Here is a 10,000-nt window from a genome sequence, read left to right as displayed (position 1 = left end):
AAATATCCGACAACATGCAAAAATGCGATTTAGGCAAGCAAATGCCCAGAACTAAATGAAACATACATTTAACTTTACTTGGGTTATTTCATGCATATTTGTTCCAGTTTTGCATATACCGAGAAACCAATTACACCCATATATGCACACATGCACGCACATATTTATTGATACACAATTACATTTATATATACACCCACATATACATTAGCAGATATCTATCTATATATTTGTATATGTTTGTATGTATACGCGTGTCGACAGAGTTTTTAACAGACTCTCGTGTGCTTTGTTTCAGCACCTCTTGGCCGTTGCTGTGGCACTTGCATCCCATCAGACATCGCAGCCAGCTACATGAGACCGTCTTTCTGAAGGATTTGAGAACCTGCAAAAGATTAGAATCGAACAGTACACCTTCGTACAAATAACTACACTCCAAGTCACTACGAGTCGTGCATTTCTCAGTAAAGCAGTAAATAATGCTAATGAACATCAGAAGGAACATATGTTATAACATAGGATCACCGACTAGATGACCAAAATAAAGATAAAAAGTTGTGATTCACCGAAGTGTCAGGATGTCTATCACTATACATTTGCATACCTCGGATTACTATCACAGGGAATCAAACTGAGAATTTTGTATCTTAGTCAACAAGAACTTATACACCTATTTGATATTATTGCCATATATTAATTTTAGATTGTTTCTAATTTCTGATAGAATCAAGTAATGTGGAGGCAGCTGTACCTTAGTTGAAAACAAAAACTCGCTGTAGAGAAGTCTCTACCACGCATCTGTATGCGTCAGGTTATGGAGAGAAAAAACGGACAGATTCAGAAATTTTCGGGTCCATATTGCACAGAAACAGACCTAACAGTTTCATTATCTTCATACAAGCCCGGCTAGCTCAGTCGGTAGAGCACGAGACTCTTAATCTCGGGGTCGTGGGTTCGAGCCCCACGTTGGGCGCCCTATTTAGTCTACAGGTGTATATTTGGGCCAGCCGCTCACCATCCGCAGGCAACTGTTTAGCCATTGATGAAACTTGACGAAGAGTTCATCGCGGTAGAGCCAATAAAATTTCTTAAAATTGATTCTTAAAAGACCAGACCAAATAGGTAAGTAGGTATTGCAGATGAAACTGATGCACGGAACTGGCGAGATGAAATGTACGATTAAGTTTACTCTGTTCATTTCATGAACAATGGCTCTAGTTTTGCGCAAACCTGCTCGTTGGCACCCATACATACACATGCATATATATATATATGTATGTATACACACATATACACATATATTTACACAAACGAACATTTATATATGCATGTACGCATGTAGGCTACACATATATGTATATATAGAATACATACACTGATGTCTATGTTTGAATGTACATATTTGTGCATATATATATATATATATATATATATATATATATATATATATATGTGTGTGTGTGTGTGTGTGTGTGTGTATGTGTGTATGTGTGTGCGTACAATATAAAAACACATATAAGGTTGTACATATACACATACGTGTATACTTAGACATGTGTATGTGTATTTTTTTTTTTTCATGTATGTATATCCATATAAACACACATATATATACTAACATGCTAATATATTGTGTAAAGACAATATAAAAAGTAAATGTATCTTGTATCTATATTTGTTTTTATATACACAAACATATTTCTAGCGTATTTATATCTGTTTATCTAAATGTATGTTTTCATGTTTGCATGCATGTATATGTGTAATTATGTATAAAACAGTATACCGAGGACTGCATTGACTTGCGGCTGATAGCTGAGTCGACAGTGTTCATAACTTACTCTCTGGGTCGTGTCTTTGTCGTAGTGCCTTCCCTTGGCCATTGCTGTGGCACTTGCATCCCATCAGGCGTCGCCCTCAGCGCCTTTCTGGAGAATTTGAGGGCCCTACAGGAGATTAGATAGAACAAATATTACCAAATACTTAAAATTTACTGCAAAGATATCGAAAAGTATATCATACAAAGAACTACAGGTGTAACCACTACGAGTCGTGCATCTCAGTTGCAAATAATGAAAATAATACAAAAGTAGATGGCAAACATAGAAGTAAAAGTTTGTGATATATGGTAGTATCAGGTTATCAATCAAAAAGCCTTTACTTACCTCGGATTATCATACGAACGTCAAACTGAGATTTTGATATCGTAGTCCACTAGAAGAACTTATACATATATTTGGTACAAATGTTCCCTGTTAATCTTAAACCAAGTTTCTAATTTATAATAAAATCAGGCAATGTGGAGGCAGCTGTACCCAAACTGAAAACAAAAATTTATTAAAAAAGAGTACTTATACAGTCATTGCCAGAGAAGTCACTTGTGTCACATGGCTTAAGATTCTTCCACGCAAATGTGAAGCAGATGCAGGTAAAAACAAAACAAAAAGATCACTGATTTCAGCAGATTCAGTAATGAACGGATCCAAGAATTTGATACGTTGCACAGAATTTAATTTTATGATTATAATAAAAAACTACAATTATAAAAAATAAAGACGGGTCCTGGCGTCAGACAGTTACAAAGTTGCATGAATGCCCTTCATACAAGCCCGGCTAGCTCAGTCGGTAGAGCACGAGACTCTTAATCTCGGGGTCGTGGGTTCGAGCCCCACGTTGGGCGCTCTGTTTAGTCCACCAGCTGTCTATTTGGGCCGTTTATTGACCATCTATATACACCTGTTTAGCCATCGATAAAACCTGATGGAAAGTCAATCGCGATGGAGCCAATGATTGTTAAATATAAATTAATTTACGCCGCAATAGTTTTTAGAATTCTTTGCTAAAATAACCGATCAAGACAATAAAATAACCGATGATAACAGACAAGTCGACTTGGTTAAACATGAAAATGAAGCTAAAATGCGTAACTAATACAGTGAAACACACGCAAGTTCACCTGCGTCATTTCATGCATGCTGGCTCTTGGTTGGCGAACTCTAAATGGTAGAATATGTATGATAATCAGTAGCATATGATTGTACCATCAAAAAGATATTATAAATCAAATTGGTTCGGAGAGGGAGAACAAAGAGAGAAAGAGAATGTGGAGAAACAGCAGGAAGAAATGCATTGTGGGGCGAAAGAGGAGAGGGACGGGGAGCATGAGAAAAAGAATGAAAATTAATGTATATAAAACTACACTTACATGTATATGGAATCATGTACATGCATAAGTTCATATGATACATGAACATACTTATATATAGCACACAGACGCAGGTATAACCGCCCACCTACACCTGTCTATATCTGAACACAGACCACGCATATACTCGCGCACAGACGGTTACACAGAGGCACACACCAAATATTAAAATAAGCAATTGGAGAAGTTTCCTTCCCGAATCGCACGTTTTGCTGATGGATCTCAGTTTAGGAGTGGAGCCAGAGATTTTGAGGCTCGTTGGCATGGCACATAGACTTGGGCGGTGCTGATTAGGACCCTACAACAATCCCTGAATAAGGAAATCAAGGTGTGCAGGAAGCATGGTAATGCAAAAAGCTCATACGGTTATTTGAGTAAAAAAATTATGATAAAATAAAGTAAATATCACCTGCGCCAGTGCTATGGTACTCATGTCATGTCGGTAAGACGATGCCAATTATGCTGCAGGATCTTTAGAAGGATTTGGGATACAACTGCCAACGATCGGACGTGAGCCTCTGAAATAATAAAATAATACTGCAGTCACTACAAGTTCTGCTTCTCTCAACAAAGGAGCAGATAATACTACTGAACTTCGTCAAAGTGAGTCCGTACACAAAGGCAGATAAAGTCAACAATAACAATAAAGTATGCTATTCTTTGCTGTGGTACCAAGCCCTAAGTCACAGCTTTACGATAAGCTTCCAAGACTACGACGAAGTGAATCTGAAAATACGTATATCTAAATTGACTCCTACAATCCTGCAATACACAATGTCTTTCTTTATCTTGTGATCTGTATCTCTTCTCTTATCTTTTTATTTCAATATATACTGGCATCGTAATGACCGCTATCAGCTTCCCTGAATTAAATTTACAGAAATAATCAATTAGCATGAACAATAAAGGTGATAACGATTATGAAAAATGCCAATATGAATAAATTACAAGTATTTCCGAGTAGCAGTAGTAAAGATTTGGTTAATACTATTGACTGCAAACCATATAACTCGGTAAGTCCGGCTAGCTCAGTCAGTAGAGGACTTTCATGGTAATACTACTATTTTGCCGAATTGTATTTACAGAAATAATCGATTAGCAAGAACAAAGGTGATGATTATGAAAAGTCAGTACTGATGGATTATTTCGGAATAGTAGTAAAGGCTTGGTAAATAATGTTGACTGCAAACCTTGCAACTCAGTAAGCCCGGCTAGCTCAGTCGGTAGAGCACGAGACTCTTAATCTCGGGGTCGTGGGTTCGAGCCCCACGTTGGGCGCTCTATTTAGTCCGCCAGACGTATATTTGGGCCATCCGCTCGCTATCCGCAGCTGTAAAGATACCTGCATTCAGAACCCTTTAAGAGTACAGCGTCCAAATGATGATTTCCTGTGATTCCCTTCTTGCTCCATAAATTTTGTCTTGAAAGCACGCTCTCAAGGAAGAATGAGTCTTTGCGAAGTAATTTGTAAATGCTTTTGGATATTACATTGTATGATATTTAAGTATTGGTTATAATTTGGCAACACGCAGGTTTTCTTTATCATTAGGCAAATGTTTCCGCGATACTTCCATATTATTCCTTGCCCAGGATAGGAGACGAGCTTTAGGATACAGAGCGTCATAGGAACGGAATCCAGCGTATGATAAAGGAAAAGGCTTGAAAAAAGTCATTGGGCCAGATTAACTACATTCACAAGTATGGTAGGGGTAGTTTTGAGAAAAAATCACAAACTCTAGGATAGGGATATTGCAAAGGAAGAATAATTACATATCAAGAAGAATAGGGGCAAAGAGTAGGAAAAAATGTGTAAAAATGAAATGAGGCAAGGTAAAAAAGTTAAGGTAAGGCTAAGCTAGGTCAGGATGGAAGAAAAAATAAATTTCTGAATAAATTAAGTTTGTTGGGCAGACAGAGATGTAAGGAGTAACGCAGGGATGAATAGAAAAGAGAAACTGACATATGAGTAAAAAGGGAGCACAAATAAACACAAATAAAAGTATATTAGAGGGAAAAGATAAAGGTCGTGGAAGAAGAAAGAAGAGAAAGTGAGAAGGGAAAGGAGGAAACGAGTGAGAAGGGAGGACAAAAAAGGGATTGAGAGGAGTAAGGATAGAGTGAGAGGGTAAGGAGGAAGAAGAGAGTGAGAGAAGGAAGGAGAAAGGTCTTATACAGGTATCTGTTTTTTTTTTATTTTTTTTATAAAAACTTGTAAGCTTATTGCTGGGAATCAATAGCTCTGCAGATAGGAGTAAGTGTAAGTCAGAGTAAAAAGTGTTATACTTTTATTTATTAAGTCATTATCATTTTGTTAAAGTTATCGGCTATATGCATACATTCTGTGTAATTCAGCAAATGTTTCATTGAAGTGTATGCACATACAAAGTGACAGATATACACATACTGTACATTTTATACACAACGACACGATGGCAGATCTCAAAATAAAGAACTACAGTATGACGTATACCTTTCTCAGTAAAGCGTCGAGGTCACCGAGGTCACATGAGCTGAGATTCTATGGTGTGCACAGTGAATAAGTACAAACTCAGTCAAGACTCAGTCAAGACCTTCATCAGTCGATATATTCGAAAACCCAATGTTCTCTAAAGAATTTGATTTCGGAATGCGACTGCTAGGAAACGCTTGTTATATATTACGGTAAAGATTAATAAAATTCAAGTGTCTCGTACTTTGCCCATATTTTGTTGTACATTTTGAGTAACACATATTAAAGGTTAATGTAGATTATGATTATTTCGTAGATGTATCAGTATTAACTTTACGTCATTATAAAATTATTTTCAAGGATTTCAAGCCTGTCATCCAATGTAGATTTCACGATGAACGATTGAAAAAAAACAATACAAAAATCTTAGTCAAGCATATATTTATCATCCGAGATGCCAGAGGCAAGGATAAAAGTATGTTTTTCTCGGTAAAAACAGTACATTTCATTGTGATCCTCTTATATATACATATCGAATTACTTATACAAGGGTATACGTTTCGAATGTACGTAAGATATACTGACTAAATGGAAGGAATTGTTAGATTGAAGTTTGTAGCCTGCCTGGCCATGGTTTCGTGTTTATAACTTAAGGTCAGTGATAATGACCTAAAACTCAATATAAAATATCCTTTATTATTTTGAAATCAATGATGTAGATATCGAACACAGAATTGATATTACTGTTACTACTACGAACTGTATTTCGAATAATACTCATAAAACAAAAATGGTAACAATTATGAGAAAGAAAACAGTAATGATTTTGCCATTTCAGAAAAAAGTCAGTCCAATCCTAAAGACTTAAGTATATAGCAGGAATTGCAGCAGACCCGAGAGTCAATGAGGAAGGAGAGACCAGATTATTAGCACGTTCCTGTATGCGAAATAATCTATCTTTGGTTTTTAGAGCACGAGACTCTTAATCTCGGGGTCGTGGGTTCGAGCCCCACGTTGGGCGCTCTATTTAGTCCGCCAGACGTATATTTGGGCCATCCGCTCGCTATCCGCAGCTGTAAAGATACCTGCATTCAGAACCCTTTAAGAGTACAGCGTCCAAATGATGATTTCCTGTGATTCCCTTCTTGCTCCATAAATTTTGTCTTGAAAGCACGCTCTCAAGGAAGAATGAGTCTTTGCGAAGTAATTTGTAAATGCTTTTGGATATTACATTGTATGATATTTAAGTATTGGTTATAATTTGGCAACACGCAGGTTTTCTTTATCATTAGGCAAATGTTTCCGCGATACTTCCATATTATTCCTTGCCCAGGATAGGAGACGAGCTTTAGGATACAGAGCGTCATAGGAACGGAATCCAGCGTATGATAAAGGAAAAGGCTTGAAAAAAGTCATTGGGCCAGATTAACTACATTCACAAGTATGGTAGGGGTAGTTTTGAGAAAAAATCACAAACTCTAGGATAGGGATATTGCAAAGGAAGAATAATTACATATCAAGAAGAATAGGGGCAAAGAGTAGGAAAAAATGTGTAAAAATGAAATGAGGCAAGGTAAAAAAGTTAAGGTAAGGCTAAGCTAGGTCAGGATGGAAGAAAAAATAAATTTCTGAATAAATTAAGTTTGTTGGGCAGACAGAGATGTAAGGAGTAACGCAGGGATGAATAGAAAAGAGAAACTGACATATGAGTAAAAAGGGAGCACAAATAAACACAAATAAAAGTATATTAGAGGGAAAAGATAAAGGTCGTGGAAGAAGAAAGAAGAGAAAGTGAGAAGGGAAAGGAGGAAACGAGTGAGAAGGGAGGACAAAAAAGGGATTGAGAGGAGTAAGGATAGAGTGAGAGGGTAAGGAGGAAGAAGAGAGTGAGAGAAGGAAGGAGAAAGGTCTTATACAGGTATCTGTTTTTTTTTTATTTTTTTTATAAAAACTTGTAAGCTTATTGCTGGGAATCAATAGCTCTGCAGATAGGAGTAAGTGTAAGTCAGAGTAAAAAGTGTTATACTTTTATTTATTAAGTCATTATCATTTTGTTAAAGTTATCGGCTATATGCATACATTCTGTGTAATTCAGCAAATGTTTCATTGAAGTGTATGCACATACAAAGTGACAGATATACACATACTGTACATTTTATACACAACGACACGATGGCAGATCTCAAAATAAAGAACTACAGTATGACGTATACCTTTCTCAGTAAAGCGTCGAGGTCACCGAGGTCACATGAGCTGAGATTCTATGGTGTGCACAGTGAATAAGTACAAACTCAGTCAAGACTCAGTCAAGACCTTCATCAGTCGATATATTCGAAAACCCAATGTTCTCTAAAGAATTTGATTTCGGAATGCGACTGCTAGGAAACGCTTGTTATATATTACGGTAAAGATTAATAAAATTCAAGTGTCTCGTACTTTGCCCATATTTTGTTGTACATTTTGAGTAACACATATTAAAGGTTAATGTAGATTATGATTATTTCGTAGATGTATCAGTATTAACTTTACGTCATTATAAAATTATTTTCAAGGATTTCAAGCCTGTCATCCAATGTAGATTTCACGATGAACGATTGAAAAAAAACAATACAAAAATCTTAGTCAAGCATATATTTATCATCCGAGATGCCAGAGGCAAGGATAAAAGTATGTTTTTCTCGGTAAAAACAGTACATTTCATTGTGATCCTCTTATATATACATATCGAATTACTTATACAAGGGTATACGTTTCGAATGTACGTAAGATATACTGACTAAATGGAAGGAATTGTTAGATTGAAGTTTGTAGCCTGCCTGGCCATGGTTTCGTGTTTATAACTTAAGGTCAGTGATAATGACCTAAAACTCAATATAAAATATCCTTTATTATTTTGAAATCAATGATGTAGATATCGAACACAGAATTGATATTACTGTTACTACTACGAACTGTATTTCGAATAATACTCATAAAACAAAAATGGTAACAATTATGAGAAAGAAAACAGTAATGATTTTGCCATTTCAGAAAAAAGTCAGTCCAATCCTAAAGACTTAAGTATATAGCAGGAATTGCAGCAGACCCGAGAGTCAATGAGGAAGGAGAGACCAGATTATTAGCACGTTCCTGTATGCGAAATAATCTATCTTTGGTTTTTAAAATACCAAAGGTATTCTCAGTGGAAAATCGGTGATTCACTTACTTCTCATTAAACTACTGCAAGCAAAAGCAAGCCTTTGCTTTCTCTTATTATATACAAGCCCGGCTAGCTCAGTCGGTAGAGCACGAGACTCTTAATCTCGGGGTCGTGGGTTCGAGCCCCACGTTGGGCGCTCTATTTAGTCCGCCAGACGTATATTTGGGCCATCCGCTCGCTATCCGCAGCTGTAAAGATACATGCATTCAGAACCCTTTAAGAGTACAGCGTCCAAATGATGATTTCCTGTGATTCCCTTCTTGCTCCATAAATTTTGTCTTGAAAGCACGCTCTCAAGGAAGAATGAGTCTTTGCGAAGTAATTTGTAAATGCTTTTGGATATTACATTGTATGATATTTAAGTATTGGTTATAATTTGGCAACACGCAGGTTTTCTTTATCATTAGGCAAATGTTTCCGCGATACTTCCATATTATTCCTTGCCCAGGATAGGAGACGAGCTTTAGGATACAGAGCGTCATAGGAACGGAATCCAGCGTATGATAAAGGAAAAGGCTTGAAAAAAGTCATTGGGCCAGATTAACTACATTCACAAGTATGGTAGGGGTAGTTTTGAGAAAAAATCACAAACTCTAGGATAGGGATATTGCAAAGGAAGAATAATTACATATCAAGAAGAATAGGGGCAAAGAGTAGGAAAAAATGTGTAAAAATGAAATGAGGCAAGGTAAAAAAGTTAAGGTAAGGCTAAGCTAGGTCAGGATGGAAGAAAAAATAAATTTCTGAATAAATTAAGTTTGTTGGGCAGACAGAGATGTAAGGAGTAACGCAGGGATGAATAGAAAAGAGAAACTGACATATGAGTAAAAAGGGAGCACAAATAAACACAAATAAAAGTATATTAGAGGGAAAAGATAAAGGTCGTGGAAGAAGAAAGAAGAGAAAGTGAGAAGGGAAAGGAGGAAACGAGTGAGAAGGGAGGACAAAAAAGGGATTGAGAGGAGTAAGGATAGAGTGAGAGGGTAAGGAAGAAGAAGAGAGTGAGAGAAGGAAGGAGAAAGGTCTTATACAGGTATCTGTTTTTTTTTTATTTTTTTTATAAAAACTTGTAAGCTTATTGCTGGGAATCAATAGCTCTGCAGATAGGAGTAAGTGTAAGTCAGAGTAAAAAGTGTTATACTTTTAT

The 10,000-nt window shown here is 36.5% G+C and overlaps 4 non-coding genes across 4 annotated transcripts; all 4 read left to right on the top strand.

Moving 5' to 3' along the window:
* The first annotated feature begins 900 nt into the window (after positions 1-900).
* Positions 901-973, top strand: Trnak-cuu. The gene has a single exon. It is a non-coding gene; the product is annotated as a tRNA-Lys (tRNA).
* A 1,634-nt stretch (positions 974-2,607) lies between these two features.
* Positions 2,608-2,680, top strand: Trnak-cuu. The gene has a single exon. It is a non-coding gene; the product is annotated as a tRNA-Lys (tRNA).
* Positions 2,681-4,410: 1,730 nt separating this feature from the next.
* On the top strand, positions 4,411-4,483 carry Trnak-cuu. Its single transcript has one exon. It is a non-coding gene; the product is annotated as a tRNA-Lys (tRNA).
* Positions 4,484-8,916: 4,433 nt separating this feature from the next.
* On the top strand, positions 8,917-8,989 carry Trnak-cuu. Its single transcript has one exon. It is a non-coding gene; the product is annotated as a tRNA-Lys (tRNA).
* Positions 8,990-10,000: the final 1,011 nt, after the last annotated feature.

This window comes from Penaeus chinensis, chromosome 13 (assembly GCF_019202785.1).
Source record: "Penaeus chinensis breed Huanghai No. 1 chromosome 13, ASM1920278v2, whole genome shotgun sequence".
Taxonomy (NCBI): Eukaryota; Metazoa; Arthropoda; class Malacostraca; order Decapoda; family Penaeidae; genus Penaeus; species Penaeus chinensis.
This window is presented reverse-complemented; position numbering and strand designations above follow the sequence as displayed.